Genomic DNA, 6,018 nt, shown 5'->3' with positions numbered 1-6,018 from the left:
ACATAAATGGGAGTAATAATTAATGGGGGAGGATTGGGGTTCATTCAAATGCCGTGATGGGGGTGTGATGTCCATATCCGCTAACTATCGAGATACATTGTTGAGGACCACAAGAGGGTTCGCTGGAGCATTACACATGATTACTTTGTTTTTTATAGATCAAATGAAATAAAAAGTGAGAATAAAAACAAAGAAAAACCAAATTAAAGAAGCCTTGTCCAAGAGTAGGGAGCCATGCAAAGAGATAACGAGATCAATTAGAGATGGAGCAGATAAATGTTGGGTTCTCAATCCAAGAGGACCCGAAGCCCACACATGCTTAGTCCATTCACAAGACAAAAAGCGGTGCCAGATGGACTCAACATTAGAGCCACGGAGAGCACATTGAGGCTCAATAGCCATCCATTTGGAAAGGGTGCCTCGAATAGGGATCCCTGCATGTAAAACACACCAAAAAATGATTTTAAACCGTAGATGAATTAATAATTTTCAAAAAAATTTCCACCATCTGAAAAATGTACAGTTGGGTGGATTGGAGGGGGTGAGGAATTGGGCAACTTTCTTGGTTGAGAAGCTCCCATTCCTAGAAAGGTTGCACCACCACGAGTCTTCATTGTGTGAAATATTAATTCTAAGAATTGCATGCACAGAAGAGGGTTGAAAACAAGCACTCAACTGTATAAGGGGTGAGGAATTGGGCAGCCTTTACAGTTAAGTTTAAACCGTTGAGTGTAGTTAAACATTTGAAAATGACTATATTATCTTTTTATAATGTATTTTTACCCTTTTAACCTTATGTTATAAAATCCAAACCAAAAGTAAAAAATGACATAACCTATGCGAAAGGACCATAAGACCCTTAAAAATTAGCAAATGACAAGATTGTCTTCGTCTTCAAGCTCTAGCGTGGAACGGTCCATTTTCTCTGCCATTGTCGGCTGCGCACTCTAGTGGCCATTTGGCATTCCGACTTCGGCAAACAGAGAACTCTGTCCGGTGATTCAAATTCTGGCAACTTTTGCTGGAAAAAATTAGTGGAAACACCCCTATTTAACCCGAGCGCACCGCCCCACCACAACCTCCGACCATCTCTGTGCAGCCTAATGGACCCATCGACCACCCACCACTTTACCCCCATCATACTCTCCATTGTGCACCCCAACCCCCACCACTGCGCGCTGCAACCTCCGACCACCCCTGGCTCGAGTATAGAGAGAGAGAGAGAGAGAGAGGAGAAGAACTTCAGTTTCGAACAATTTCGAGTCCTAAAAATCAAACAAAGCAAATAATCTCCCTTTTCTTTTTTTGGATGCAGATTTGTTACAAAAGAATCAGGTTCATCATGGGATTTGTTTTTCAAATAGAGAGGATAGAGTGGTGTGTTCCAAATGAAAGTGTCTCCGGACTCAAATCCTTTCCATTTTCTTGTGCCATGGTAACAACTGGTGATGTATGAATAGATTCATGAATCTGAATTATAAAAACTGTTTGGTTCAAATTGGTGCTGAACGGATTTGGGTTCATGAATCTACATGATTGTACTTTTTTTTATGTAAATGTGCATCATTTTTGGGTCCACGTGTATATGCGGATCCATATTTGATTCAACAAAATGTAAACCTAGTATAAATACCATTTCGTTTTGTGAATTTACTTTGATCCCCAAACTATCGGGCAGAAGAACCACAACCTTCGACTCTCGACTGTTCGTCCATGCGAAGGGAAGAGAACGGTGGAACCTGCAACTACGAACTGTTCGTCTCAAAGGTAAGATCACGACTAACCAGACCTCTCTCTCTCTCTCTCTCTCTTTATCTCTCTATGTCTCTCTCTCTCTCTCTCTGTGTCGCTCTCGTTATCGCTCTCCATCTCTGTATCTCTCTCTCTCTCTCTCTGTCTATCTATTGCTCAGTATCTCTCTCTCTCTCTCGCCTTCTCTATCTTTGATTATGTATGCTTAGGGTTTAACCCTAGCAGGTTCTGAGTTTCGAATGTTAAAATTGCAGGTCAGATCTGGGTTTTCCACAGAGAGATAAAAATTTTACCTACCTGATTCAAAAACATAACCATAAAGTAAAAGAAATATCGTGGGAACTGAGAAGCATCTCTCTTTCTCTCTGAACTGTATAGAATAGATTGATGGAGACTCGGTATCGAGTATATGGAGAATTAGAGAAGTAGCAAGCAAGATTTTCAAGAGTCATTCGCCACAGCCATTAAAATTTTATTTTTTACAGACTTCTGATCGTCTTTGTCGCGAGCAACACTAAAAGTGCCGTTTAACAAGCGACCATTGAAACCTGAATAGCATTTACGATAGTTCGATGCTTTCTTTTTGCTTCTCTATTGTGGATTGGGGGTCCCTTCGTTCATTTTGTGTTTTCTAATTCCGGTTTTGGTTCTTAGGGCTTTGGTCAAAAGTAATTTGAGTTTGTTTTTGGTGGTGGTGAGGTTTTTAATTTTGGAAGAAATGGAGTTTGTTTTTGGTTGATAGCAATTAAGTCTAGTCATGATCAAACGAGTTGGAATTGTAGGGTTATTTTTTACCTCCCCTGAATCAGAGACTAAAATTGGATATGTTCTCGTGGGTTTGTTATTTTATTTGGTTCTCATTTATTTTGTTGTTTTATTCACTAATTCTCATGTTCTTTCTCTCCCCTTTGAAGCTTGGAGTTCAAGTTTCTACAGTTTCGGGTGCAGTTAAGATTTTGTGAAGGCGAAATAAGTGGCACTTAAGTTTCGGTTTTTTTTTTTTTTTTTTTTGTGTGTGGGGTCTTTGTATTGTTAATGTTTGTTTGTCACCTTGATTTGTTTATTTGCCCTACTTTGATGTGTTTATCTGATCTTCCTGTGAATTCAACCAGAAAATAGACCTAGGTTTGAAATATTTGATATTTTTTGAGCCCTTGGTATTTGGGTTAATGTCTTAAACATTATGGATTTGCATTCAGAAATATTAGTAGAAATCAAGGCTCTGTTTGGTTGCAAAGGAAATTAAAGGAAAGGGAAGGGAAGGGAAATTTTCATACTTAAAGAAGGAATTTTTGTAATCATTACACCATGTGACAATATCAATAACTCCAAATCATTCCATATTTGGTTATTAAATTCCACTTTACTTTGCATCCAATTCCCTTGGGATTAAAATGTAAAATAAATATTGCATGTGAAATGTATCTATACTATATATGGTGAGAAATTTAAGTAGTTTATACAATCACATGGGGTAACGATTATAAAAGTTTTTTTTTAAGGTTTGAAAATTTTCTCTTCCCTTCCCTTTAATTCCCCTTGCAACCTAATGGAGCCTAAAGATTTATGATGCACTCCTTTAATTTTTCGTGAAGGTGAAGCCATTAGGGGACCATATGTTTCTTGCTTCTTCTTTTTTTAATTTTTTGGCTATTGTTAATGTTTGTTTGTCAATTTGTCTTAATTTGATATGTTTATCTGATCTTTTTGTGAATTTCTATCATTGTTCAATCTGCAGTTATAATGTAGAGACATGAAAATGAAGTATCAGAAATTGAAGGTTTGAAACGATATTGAATATCATTGACTCAAGAAAGAATCCGGCTCTTGATTAATAAAGAATAAAAGAAAAACAGGCATCCGACCTTGTAGTTTGGGAATTTTATTATTTTCTTCATATGGAATCAGTCTGTTTGCAGATTCTGATTATTAGGTTCATGCTTGATGTGTTAATGGGACAATCTTGGAAAATCTGTATTTCCCATTGCTTTTTGTGAGTTTTCCTAGTTGTCCATTGTGATATCCATTTTCTTGTAAACAGAATAGGATAGTACAATATGTGTATTGTATTCTAGGCTTTCTGACTATCATTTTATGTTGAAGTATCTGACTTTGCTTTAACTCTCTGAGAATGTTTCTGGATAGGTTATGGCCCATGTGGAACCAATTGTTAGTTCAGGAAGGGATCCAATACAGAGTTGTGCAGTTCTTGGGAGTCTATGTCACACTTTTTCTGAATGGGCAGAAGTTAGAGCAGTTGCCACCAAGGCATCTGTACACTTTATTGATAAAGCATCACTTCCTAAGGATGTTGTTCTTTACACTGATGAGGATGAATGGTCCAGTTGGAAGAAAATAGGAGACAATGTGCTTCATATTGAGCTCCGCAGGTGGGCTGATGTCATGGTTATTGCACCCTTGTCAGCAAATAGTTAGAGCAGTTGCCCCGTATTCTATATTCATGTTTTAGTTACTGACCTACTTACACTACTCATGTTGAAGACTTAACAGAGTTGCTTCTTTTTTAGAATGTTGCTGCTTCATTATGCAAACATCATCAAGAAGACTGAATGGGGTCAATGTAGGCTTTCACTTAATGATCTTATTTATTCTCTTTCCAATGATGGCTGTGAGGTGAGTATTTGTGCACTCAGATGCTTTTGAAAACCCAACATTTAATGGTTCCATTCCAGTCACAATCTAGCACCGAGAATATGTTTAATTTTCTTGAGAAACTAGTTTGTAGAAGACTAGATTATGGTATGATTGTTAGATTTGAAGATCTGAAGACAAAAAAAAAAATTTAAAAAGCAGAGGATGTTGATAGTTTTCCTTATTTTTAGTGGACAACTACTTAATATAATTGGAAAACCTTCTCCCCCAAGGTTTGTTTATAGTGCAGACGCTCACTATTATCATGTTTATTGATTAGTCAAAGGTTTGTTTATCAGCAATGATCATTCAATTAAGACTAGGCCTTTGTCTTTTGCAGCTGTAAGGAGTGAAAACTAATATAATCTACAAACTAAGGTTTTGAATACTAACTGAATGTGAGAAAAAACTGGTTATTCTTGTCTACTTGACGGGTCTTTAGCTCAAATTGGTAAAGCATTTGGAACATGAGCATGTTCCAAGGGGATGGTGGTTCGAATCCACCAAGACCCAAACTCCTTTAGTTACAGAAGATTGTGACCATTTCTTATAGTATATATAGGAACTTTTTTAATTATATTTTATTCATGTAATGGATGACAATGACAATTATTGGATAGGAACTCTATTAACTGTCATTTTAATTCAAGTTTAAACATTACTTGCATGCAAATTTTTTTATAATTGTTTCATATTCTAGCCATATAATAGCCCATGTGTTGACATGATCTATCTGAACCAAACAATTTTTCATACAGATTGAAGCTGAATCCAACTGACAGACGCAGGGAAACCACACAGTTTTTCATATAGATTCAAGTTGAATCCAACTGACAGACTCAGGGTAACCAAACAGTTTTTCAAGAAGATTCAGTTAACAGATTCAGAGTAACCAAACAATTAATCTATCAAGACAATAGATCAATTGGTGCATCACCAATGGATTCCTCACCAATATCAATGCAACCACCGCTTTGTTTACGCAACCAAACACGTCCAAAGATTTTCCAGATCCAAGTACCATCTTCTTATTCTTGATCATAACCTTCAAAACACCATTTTTTCTAGGCAGTCTGATAGTTGAAAAGTTCCATCTCTTTTTCCCTCAAACTTATTCTTCTTATCCAAACAATCTGTTCCTCTTTGCTGTTCAATTAACAAGCTGCTAGTCCTGTCAAAAACAGCTTTTTTCCTCTTCTCAACCACTGTACTTATACTACCTTCGATTCCAGGTTCCCTCCGCCTACCACTTGACTCCCGAAATTTCAAACTCAAAATGCTGTGTACCAAGTGCATCACCATCAAAAGGTGACTTCCTAAGCCTTTTTGTGTCAACTATGGGATCATCAGTGTATTCAAAAACATCCACCCTACTTCTCTTGCTTCCAATTTCATCTTTAGCACATCTGTTCATAACACTTTCGGCATCATCTCTACGTTTAATTTGCAAGAAGAAGAAGAAAAAAGAAGGGGCAAATATGTCTTTTACCTTTCAAAACTAACACCTCACTAACACCATCACACATCAGGGGGAAATATGTAAATGTTGAAACTACGAGGGTGTTCTATTATTGTTTCAAACATCGGAGGGTGCATATAATTTGCTCTAAAACT

Source organism: Telopea speciosissima, chromosome 6 (genome assembly GCF_018873765.1).
Source record: "Telopea speciosissima isolate NSW1024214 ecotype Mountain lineage chromosome 6, Tspe_v1, whole genome shotgun sequence".
In the NCBI taxonomy this organism is placed as follows: domain Eukaryota; kingdom Viridiplantae; phylum Streptophyta; class Magnoliopsida; order Proteales; family Proteaceae; genus Telopea; species Telopea speciosissima.
This window is presented reverse-complemented; position numbering follows the sequence as displayed.